Below are 11,812 nucleotides of genomic sequence, written 5' to 3'. Positions count from 1 at the left end.
ATGACGTTTTACGTGCCAAAACCAAGATTTTATTGTGAGGCACACCGTATAGTTGGGGACTACGGCGATCTGCACCACCTGCGGTTCTTTACCGTGCAGCTAAATCTAGTACCACGGGTGTTTTCGCAATTCGCCTCCATCGAAATGCGGTAGGCGTGGCCGGGATGCTATTCTGCGACTTCGTGCTTACTCCTGCTTAGCATGCAGCCCGATACCATAGCGGCTAAGAAACCGGGGTGGGAATATAAAAAAAGTTGGCACACGCTAACACTGATATGTGGGTCACGCTACCGGGCTTTCGCAGATTAACATGAAACGACATCCGCGCAGCGACAGTATATCGTGTGCGCGGGCGCGATCTTATCACACTTTGTCTTTAGGCCGAACTTCACGGCGCTTCCGACACTGATGACAATGGTGAAATTTCGTCTGCAGTGTCTATTCAATTGACCTCCCAATAAAAGCTGGAAAGCGGTTAAAATTAAATTATGGGGTTTTAGGTGCCAAAACCACTCTCTGATTATGAGGCACGCCGTAGTGGAGGACTCCGGAAATTTCGACCACCTGGGGTTCTTTAACGTGCACCTAAATCTAAGTACACGGATGTTTTCGCCCCCATCGAAATGCGGCCGCCGTGGCTGGGATCCGATCCCGCGACCTCGTGCTCAGCAGCCCAACACCATAGCCACTGAGCAACCACGGCGGGTAAAGGAAAGCGGTTCAACGTCTAGTTGAAGTCGACAAAAGACAAACTCTTTCTCAGCAACGTAGGGGGGAGGGGGAGGGTGAGAGGGGGTTGTATGAACCCTACAATTTATTAGGAAAGCAGCGCTGTAGCTGCAAAGTTTCATCGACCCGACCTAGAACTTGAATCGCCTTCCAAACTTTTTTCGTCAGTTATCATCGTCAGAATCATCATCGCCTTCTTCGTCATAACCATCACCTATCTAGTGGCACATACGTAGGGGCGCGTACGCAGCAACCCATATAGGTGCAGAAAACCCGCCGGCTCACTGCTTCTTATAGTTAGACTGCACTAACTTCAGGATTGGTCCACGAAAGGGGCTAGAAACCAGATTAGAAACACGCACTCTCACGCGGAAAAGTTGGGGAACTTTGCCGGATCTCTTTAAAAAAGAAAGAAAGTGTTTGTACGCATCTTCCAGCTAATGATGAAGATACAATTACGCGACTCGCTGGCCACAGAAATTAGCTGGGTGCCTTTCATCGTGCTGTAGAGGGTATGTAGAATGTCGATCACATAGTGTTTTGTGTCTCAACGTGTTCTAGTGGTCAATAGAACTTTCACTCGCTGTACAATGTCTAGCATGGTGCCTGAGGGACGCGTTCGCCACTCATACGTGCAGCATATGTATGTTCTCGTAACGCGCCACTTTGGTTGCATTTCCAAGAAATTTCATGAATGCTTCGTTCACGGATTCTGAATAAGTCCCTATTCATTATGAGCGCGACAACGTATTCATGACTACGGGGAACGCCCCTGGAGCCATTCTTATGCGCATCACGGAAAGGTGAGACCCTATAAAGCAGTAAATACAACTCCAGCAGATTGCGCGTTTCATTTAAACATTTCACAAGCACTTAACACATGTGCGAAGCATAGGCGACAATAACTTTTTCTTTTATATGTGGCACTAGCCTTTTAATTTACTATCTGCAGTTGCAGGAATCGAAAATAATTATGTCAACAGCCGCAATACCATTCATTTCCCGGACGTAGCTCGTGTGGCTGTTGATTTTTGACGAAAACCTTCTTTTTTAGGTCCCATTTTCCTCTCTCAGTCTCGCAGTTACCAAAGGGTCTCTCTTTTGCTTAAGGCTGCTTTGTTTAAGGGTTTCATATTGTTTCTTTGCCTCCTAAAAAGGATGATGCTTCCTTTCCTTGCGTGCCGATCTACACAAGTAATTATCGAAAATTCATCAGTTTACGTATGACTGGGTAGAAAAGCAGCGAAGACAGAATTGCGCAACCACACTCTCGAAGCAGTTTCTATGGGTAATTATACAACTTTTGTTCTGTTTACACAAGTGTGGCGGTTTGGTGGAGTTTGTATAGCATCTTATCTCGTTGACAGTTACGCAGCCAGGAATGAGTGATAGAATACGAGTAAAAAAAAAACAACAACCGCAAGAAATCCGCAACGGGAGGTCACAAAACTTCCTTCATTTATTCTCGAAATCTTCTTTCCGATCTTCCATATTATATACATTCCTGCTTCGTTCCTAATTCCACATGGTGTGCATATCTGTGGAGGGATCGAAACACAGAATCTACGAGAAAGGGTGCTCCAGCACACATGAAAAAAGTAAGCACTTACCATAAATCAGCGATATCAATATCGCATGGCACTGGGACTCGATTCGGCTACAGTTTTTCTTTCGTTAACCCTGGCAACCTCCGTCAATTTTTAAATCAGCAGGAACGTTAAGGCAAAATCAAGGCGCAGGGTTACGTTGCCTATGACTTACCGTCTTCCGAGTCGATGGATCTGCGTCATTTGTTTCCGTTCATAGCCAGCCAGTTTCAAGAGGACAACCTCGACCTTGCACAGCGTGTCTCTGGGGGAGACCAATAAAGTTACGACGTCAAACCCATTTTTCAGACGCCCGCGGCCTAGCCAGCGGCCAAACGAGCCACTCGAGGATGAGATAAATATGACGGTGGCATAGGTCAGTAGACCATGGCATTTGCGTTCAGCGCTATTGATACAATAAAGAAATTCAGTAATATATATACGTGTGTGCGTGCGCGTTTGTGTGCGTGCGTGTGCGTGTGTGTGTGAGTGTGTGCCTCTGTGTGTGTGCGTGTGTGTGTAATAGGAAGCCTGCAAACACTGACACGAATGACAGCATAGTGGACATTATATGTAGGTCCTAATTGAAGTTATACGCGATTTAGTTAACATATCTTTATTTTATCGGTGGGCAAGGTGTCATAGCGGAGTTCCAGAACACGAGGACCAGCGCAGCCTGTTTCTAGAACGGCAGTGCGCGCGTCATGCTTGCGCCATCGAGCAAGCGCCACCAAACTCTTATTTTCGTCGTCGTTCGCGGCCGGCACCAAGACGCCAGCCGAGAGCGCCGACCTTAGCGACCCCGCGTGGCGGCGTCGGTAGGCGCTACGGGGCCCCCCACCCAGACGGAACGGCGAAACGGCTAGTGTGAACGCGTGACAAAGAGGTCCGTCGTTAGCCTAAGTAGTCGTCGTGAAAGGCATCAAGGAAGGATGGAAAACAAGAGGTGAAAGGCAGAGGGGTTAACCAGATTATGTGTCCGGTTGTCTATACTCTGCACCGGGGGATGCGGTAAGGGCAGCAAAGATGAGAAAACAAGAGGACATTAAAAAGAAAACAGAAGAGAGAGAAAGGATCAGTACGCACATTCTGTAGTTTTTCAGTGATAGCCGTTTCCTTTAAAACGCACGCTAACAAAACAGCTCGTGCCGGCGTCGGCTTGCACCAACGTCCAAGAACTGTGGCATCCGTAAGGGGACAGTTGTCAATCGTGTCGAGCGTGGTGCTGAGGACTTTTGTTTGTGCCCTGAGGCACTACCACAAAGCTCAGGTGAGCTGCACTGGGTACTCCGTAACGGGAAAGGGACTCGATGAGCAGAAGCTGTTGGGAGTAGCGCGCCAAATTGAGATGAGGCTCGGCACACGGGCCTTGAGGTTGGAAGAACGGCGCAGCTTGTGAGGCAAATGGTGCGTCGACGGTGCTTCCGCGCCGTGGCACGGTGCGTAGGGCGCACGCATGTAGCGCAGGTGAAGGCTTGGAAGGGCTCGGCACGTTGAGTGACCTGCGCCAACAGCGCCGAGGACTGTACTGCCGGCTGGAAATACGGCTTTTTCGATCTTGGAGATTGTAGATGCTCGTGGCTTGTGCCCATGGTGACAACAGTTGGCACGGTCGGATCTGAAGCAGCGGAGTCGGCAATTAGAGGACGCTTAAGCTTCGCCTTTAGGAGTGGAGCGCGATAGCATTCAAAGATCTCTGACTGCTTCGCACACTTTCCTGCGACTGGAGCGTATGTAACCGTAATGCTTAGCGGGAAACAGTGGCCGCGAACGATATGCACGGAGGCGGGCTTTCTCGAAGAAACGTGGCATCTTGCGTGGGCCGCGATGCGGAGGAGGTGAGCGCCATCTGGAGGTATTGCAAGGAACCGGGTGCGCCGCTCCGTGGCCTCGAAGGTACTCAAGCGGCGGCATACGCAAATGGCGGACGCCGTTGCCGGTGTATGAATGGTAGAAACATTGGAAAAGGGGTTTCTTTTCTTCTTTTTTCTTTTCGCGTAAGAGAATTGTTTTCTCGTATAGGGTCAGATTACAATCCGACGCTCTTATGTCTGTAGGTTGGGTGTAGGTCGTCATTTACGATGTTTGTGCGTATTTTAGCTTGAGAAATTGAATTACTTCAGTAGCTGTTTTGCACCACATGGACGACCTCGGTATCGGTGGTTCGAAAATCTTTTTTGTCGAAACAACGTCCGATGCTGGACGCCAACGGCGGATCTTCTGCGACACGGGGCCCTTAAAGCTATCGCGTTAAAAGAGTACTGTACCCATCGCATCTAGTTTTATAGCGTTTAGATAAACACTACACGAAGGCTTTGCTTGAATTAGACTCTAACACGTTCATTGGATCTGTATAATTGCTTCAAAAATGTTTAGCAGAGCATTTGTAGTAATGACATACCGCTGCGACATTGCACTATTCTTACGTATGTATTGCATGCAGTTTGAACATCTTGCTTTGAAGAACTGAATGCTCGTTTAGACTGGAAACCTTCAGAAGTTACAGATAACAAAAGGCAACAGAAGCGTGCTATGCTATTGGAGTTGAGAATGACAAAAAGGTTGTTACTATAAGGGAATAAGAAAAGCACCATTGTCCGTTGAAGAGACATTCTCTCAACGCTGTTATAAATGAATAAGTTGTGGAATCTGCTTATAAAGTTGAGAAACTCGTCTGTAGATTCTTCAAGATAATGCTCATGCAAGGTCAAGAAGGAGCATATTGATCGGCGGTGCACTGTTTGCGCTGCTCTAGCATTTCCTCAGCTTAAAATGGTCAACAAAGACGGGTCGGTTTTACGGTGTAAAAGTATATCTATAGGTAATCGTACGGTAGAAGAAGCAGCTTGCGCCATACTATGTGGCGCGGTCAACGAGCAACAAGTTTCAAAGGTGCGTATGGTGAGTCATCCGTGGCGAAGTCTGTGGCAGTGCCCTAACCAGTGGCGTAGCAAATGGGGCGGGGGAGGAAGGGGGGGTGGGGGGCCCGTGGGCTCCGGGTGCACGGGGCCAGTAGAGGGGGGGGGGAGGGGTATCACATACGTCCGAAGACACCCGAAAATTGTCACTATCTTCGTCTCCCTCGACTGCACCCGGCGGGGGGGGGGGGGGGGGGCGGGTGAGGGGGGGTGACAGAAGAGCTATCGGCTCCGGGTGCCAGACGACCTAGCTACGTCACTGGCCCTAACCTAAGGAGGGTGGTTGATTGAGATCCCTAAATAGCAGTTCAATAACATTAAGAGGAAGCCTTAGCTTGAGTGCTCCTATCTAAATACATGTAAAAGGAGAATTCGTTTTTCCGGCAACCGCTGCACCAAATTTGACAAAGTTTGTTGCATTTAAAAGAAAAGCTTAAAATCTAGTGACTGTTGGTCTGGGATTTTTGAGTTAGGTCGTAAATTTTTTATTAAAAATTGCCAAAAATCGCAAATTTTCAGAAAACAGAACTATCAAGTTTACAACTCTGTAACGCAACAACAATAAAGGATAATACAATTCTGTGAATTGCATCTAATAGTACATATAAAGCGGACAAAATTGATATGTTACACATGAATATAAAATATTTAGTAATATCACAATACAACTTTGGAAAACCCTTGTATCCAACGTAACACATTAACGTAAGATGCAAGAAGACATACCGAATTTGTCCGCTTTGAATGATCTCATGGATGCCATTTACAGATCCGTGATGTCTGCTCTTGATGCAGAGCTATGGATTTGTAAACTTCGTGCTTCTATTTTTTTTTCGAACGGTCATATATTTCAAAATCTTTTTAAGAAAATCCAGGCCCTAAATCGGAATTCTGCTTCCAACAGTCATTATAACTTGACTTTCGCTCACAAATTCAACAAGCGTGATTAAAATCTGTCGAAGGGTTATCTCAGAAAAACGTTTTTGCGTTTTACATGTATTTGAATAGGCCGTGTCGGAGTTGGGCCCGAGCTAAAGCTTCCTCTTAAGGCGGAGAAAGTTCAATAACACGAGAAATGAATTCGGCCGCAAGCGAATTGCGGGGACCTTGGAAGTATGAACGATCACCAAAAATGTACCCCTTTATCACTTCGCTATAGCAACAGTAGTGTAAAAACACGTGTAGCCATTTTGTTAACGAGGCACGAAAGCCCCCCGTCGGCGCGCGAAAAAAAGAAACTAAGAACAGCACCTTCACAAGTTCAAAGGGCTCTCTTCCCTCACTATAGAGCGAGTATTCGCAGCGCCAGCTCGGCGGTGGGATTAAGCGCACTTGCGTTCCACCGAGATTGCGATCTTCGAGAACTCGGTGCGCAGGGCTAAGATAAGTGAGGCGACTAAAATAATGGAAGGAATATGAAAAGCGAGACCTATATAGCGCAATGTGCCCAGCTACGCTGTGACAAATAGGGGACCCTTTGCCTGGGCAGATGCATTCCGGCATGAAGGCGTTCATACACAGAGGGCTTCACAATGAGAGTGCTGTTGCGGAACGCAAGCATTAGATTGGTCACAGAGTATAAGCCTATTTGCACTGCCATTTCGGTCGTCATTAATTAGACTAGGGTAGTAATCGTCACATTGGACGGGAACACGAGCATCATAGCGTCCTCTGAGCTGAAATTATTCAGAGAGGGAAGAGAATGCCGAATTAGTGACCGGCACGTGAGATTTTATTACTTAGAAATGCTGCGGTCCCTTGTTGTGCATCCGTAGCTAGTGAACTCCACGCGACAAACCGACGGCTATGCACTCACGAAATAAAAGACACATATAAAGAACAGAAACGCTTACATGCCTCCTCCCCCTGCCCATTACGCTCGATTTCCAGAACATAAAACGCTCACGCTCGTTTGTCCGACAGCGTGCGTTACATGGAACAAATATCCACCTAATGATCTCTCTCCATCTATTAAATACGAGTAACCACGGCTTAGGCCCTAAATGAGGGCGTCGACCTTCAAGATTGATGCTTCAGTGCACGATGGTAGCGTACGCTCATATGTAAAGGCTTCTTGAAGCACGCCTTGAAAACGTTTCTCGTCGATGCTGTGATATGGTGGGCTACTTAAAAACGCAAACAGTTAAGGAAGTAGCTGATGCACTACTAAATCACAGAGATATTCTATTTCTTAAGAAGCGATTCTTAAGATCTGGTAGAAACGATTTAGAGCTGATTTACGCCTCCCTGAAGAATGCCACTTAGAATTTACTTGAGAGCGACATGAAAAAAAAAAAAAGATTGGGCAGAGATACTTCGTACTGCTTACATATGGGAATTCGACAGCGTCATACCGTTTCTAGACATTGGAACGCCATGAATGCGTTCATTTTATGCACTCATGACGTGGCGCCACTTCAGGCGGGACTCCTGATGTTTCCCTATTTCTGCAGAAATTTCGATCACTCGCCCAAATAATGAGGAAAATTTTCCGTAGGAAAACATTTTCCCGTAGGAAAATTCTGGCTTCACGTGTTGCAGCCCTGCCAGCAATGTTGAATAAATAGTTATTTAAACTACTGAGTGAAATGATAATGCTTTAGTTCTGAAATGATTGTTTACTGCGAGAGAAAGCATCCCATAGGGGGGAGTAAGGGGGAGGGGATTTCACAGAGAGGTCGTTGTCTTGGAAAGTGTTGTACCACCCGCCATACAAAAGCAATATATTTCTAGCTTCTTGCAAAAATATAGCCAAGTACAGCCTTCACTGTTGTCTCGTAACTTGTAATTGGTTTGCAACATTATGCTACCTGTATTGACTGGCGCTCATAAGCATGTGAGTCAATATGTTACTCTTTGATTAGTATGATTGCTTCGTTTCATCTTCAAATAGTTCTGGTCGTTGCTGCGAGATGTATTTTCACTTTAGGTCACTTCATTAAGAACGCACTGTTTAAACGTGACTCAGCATCTTGAAGCTTTTAGACGGCCTAACAAATATATATAAAAAAATTGTAGCTAGTAATGACTTTTATGCCTGAAACTGTACTGCCCGCCCTGCAATGATTCTTCAGTATATATCATCATTTGTAAATGAATGCAGAAGAAAGATTTTACTGCCTGAAATATTTAGCGCACGAGCAAATTTCATTATGAGGTCATTTATTGTAGCATTCCGTTTCATGCGAAATACGATCGCCGTGGCTGGTGAAAGAAGAAGAGACCTTCAGCTCAGCAGCAGGACGCCATGACTGCTATAGACAACCACGACCAGTTGCACTCAAGTTACCAAGAAGCCGATGATGTTGGGAGTCTATGGCTATATAAATGTTCAAATTACATCCTCCAAGGCGTATAAGAAGAAGAATTTTATTCATGGGAGCCCGAGATGGTGTGCTCTAGCCTGCTGCTCTGCATCGGAGTTGAAAACAAAAAAGGAGACGAAAAGACAAGATGGGCGGTCATAAGGCCAAAATAAAAGGATGCTAACACGGCACAATCTTGCAGCTCTGTGAGCAGCGCGGGTCCACTTCCACGTTTATACGCGTTTCAGGATGTCTCTCAATGCATGTACGACTGGTGGCGCATGCGATCAATACAGGAAAGGAAAGGCATACAAGACCTGCTGGATATCGATAAGCAGTGAAAGGATACAGACTTGTTGCTGACGGTCGTACACGGGCGAAATAAAGGTACGTGAACTCCACGACCCGTAAGCGGTTACCGAATAGTCGCAATGTCCAGCAACTTGCAGACTCACTGCTCGGCGTGGCATCTCCTCAAGAATAAAAAAAATAATAATAATAAAGACTTGTAAGTCCTGCAGTCACGTGACTCTAAAGCGAAAGGCACAGGAGTGGGACGGGCGTGCCGCTAGACCTTGAACTGAGAATAGTGCGCCGGACGCGAAGCAAAACGTTGAAGCACTCCTTACGCCACCCCGGCAACACGCCGATCGATTGTGCAAACAACTTTCCGAGGACGCATGCGAGGAACTCTTGCGGTGCCGCTTTCGACACAGCGTTGTCAGCGTCTTCAGAAGTTCGGCCTCCCCTTTTCCCACCTCCGCCCACTTTGTTCGGCACCTTTGTTGAAGGGACGCACACTTCTCCGAGCAAATTATATGCTAAGTACTGGTGCGCAGGAACCTAGATCCTTGCTTTCTTTGCGCAGACGCATGCTGCTGCACCGACAGGTGGGTCCAGTGCGCATGCAACACGAACCTCTCCGAAAGAAAAGATAGCTTTGAAGCAAGCCAGATAAAAACATATATATACAGCCACAAGACTTTCCTTACCTTCTTGAGCCTGCCTTCCCTCCTTGTTCATTGAGCGTCAACGTTTTAGAAACCCCTCTCGTCATTTTGTTTTTTTCTCCTTATTTATTCTTCCCCTTTCCCCTCCCCCAGTGTAGGGTAGCCAACCGGACACATGCTTGGTTAACCTCCCCACCTTTCCCTTTTCGTTTCTCTCTCTCTTTCTCTCTCTCAATCATTCTGCCCATTCATTCTATCCGCTTCGCTTCTTCCTCCTACGATACGAAGCTAAAAAATTAATGGAACTTATAATGGCACGTGCAACACTATATATAAGTGGGTCTCCGGATAATAATATTGTTTACGACATGCCTGATTGTTAATCCTGTAAGGCCCACCTTTTTCTTTAAAATAATCACTAAATCGCACAAGTCTACATCATCAAGGATCGGCAACCTTAATTCTGCAACGAAAAGAATTCACCCCATAAATCTATCGAGAAACCATTGTTCAATCATACGAGAAAGCCGCTTCAGCTCTAAGCTATGTCTCAAGAAGCCCTGGATTCTTGTTGTGTGCTTTTTGTTGGTTTGTATGTTGACTTCGTAAGTACATTATGGCTCACGAAACCCAAGAGGAATAGATAAATTGTTTCAAATGTTTCCGGTAGGCAGTAACAACACTTTCCCATCTTAAAGGGACACTAGAAAGCAGACGAATGCGGAATATGCGGAATTGTCTACCTTTGTGTGCGTGTGTGTGTGTGTGTGCGTGTGCGTGTGCGTGCGTGTGTGTGTGTGTGTGTGTGTTCCATTTCTCCATTATCACGCTTTCTTATCCTTTATGTTAGATAAATGTTCAATATGAAACAAAAAGTTATGTAAATACTATGGTCACACCTACCTGCTGTTGCTTTATAACTTCCGTCGAATAGCAGGCCATTGCTCGAAATTTATTACAGAAAACATCCGGCACCTGACTGCTGTAGGCTTCGAACAGATAAGCACATATGCTTATTTCTTATCAGAACCATTAGGACAGAGGAAAAGTAGTCTATGGCTGAAATATTGTGTCATCCCTTACGTAGGCTCAGTACACGCGCAGAAGCATTATTTGTGTTCCGATGAATAGTGTTCCGAGATGGAGTAGTGCTGGTTAGTGTATATATATAGACACCTCGAGCCACGATATGGCAAAGGCGTACAGTGCAATAATAGACGGAGGTAACTCATGCCGCGATATTTTGACAGTGCCCACGGCCTTACTTTATGAAATCTCCTGCATGTTCTAGACGAGGGATAAAGAAACCAAGCTACAAAAAGAAAAAAGTGACCAGAGAAAGGCTCCTAGATAGAAAATAAGGCACATAGTACTGAAAGTATTTGTCACACAAAAAAAACCTTGGCTGAATTTCCGCACATTTCCACTTACAAGAAAGAAACAAACGGAGGTAAAAGATAGAAATTAAGGTATTCAAACCAAAAGGTTATCGGACTCGAACCCGCCGCGGTGGCTTATTGCGGACACGGTAAAGATCCTCTGCTGGTCAAAATTAATTCGGAGTATTCAACTACGGAGTGCCCCATGATCCAATCGTGGTTTTTGACCGTAAAACCGCAAAATTTATTCGTCCATAGGGGCCGAAACAAGTCTACACAGGCTGAAACACGACAGCTTGAGGCCTATCGTGCTCGAAAAGCGAAAATTCAAAAACTGGTATGTAGACAGTGATATGACTGTCTATACATAGCCTACTGTTTAGAAAATTTTGGATCCGTTTGACGGTTACAATGATCTCGGCGACCGTGTTTTAAGCGTTCTGTCTGCTCTCTCTACAGAAAGTAGTCCGTGACACGTGGGGACAACGCCGCAGGAATCATATATATAACGAAGTTCCGTTATATACCGAATCACAACGCCGATTCCTACACTAAACGCCACTGCTCTATGAGGTGAAAAGAAATAACTGCGGCGTCCTGTCGCGAAGCGTGAGAGAAAAAGTTTCGACGAACAGATGCCATGTAAGTTTCAGGCGCTCAGAACGCGAAGACGGCCCGATGCGCTAATGCAATGAGGGAAGTTGGAGCACTTAAAGCGCTGTGAGCTGCAGCACGTATGTGTAGAGGGATGTCTCATGACAAAGAGGGGTACACCTAAACGAGCGTTCGTTCGTATGCAGAGCAGTGAGCAAGCTACGTAAGCACACATAAGGGGTTTATACTTCACCGAGCAGCGGAAGTTTCCGCTTTATCTCGTCTGACCTTTGTTTTCTTTGTGTTCTCCCATCGCTTTGATTGAGTTCAGAGTCTGTGGATCACATTCCT

Source organism: Dermacentor albipictus, chromosome 1 (assembly GCF_038994185.2).
Source record: "Dermacentor albipictus isolate Rhodes 1998 colony chromosome 1, USDA_Dalb.pri_finalv2, whole genome shotgun sequence".
In the NCBI taxonomy this organism is placed as follows: Eukaryota; Metazoa; Arthropoda; class Arachnida; order Ixodida; family Ixodidae; genus Dermacentor; species Dermacentor albipictus.
Note: the sequence above shows the minus strand (reverse complement) of the source record.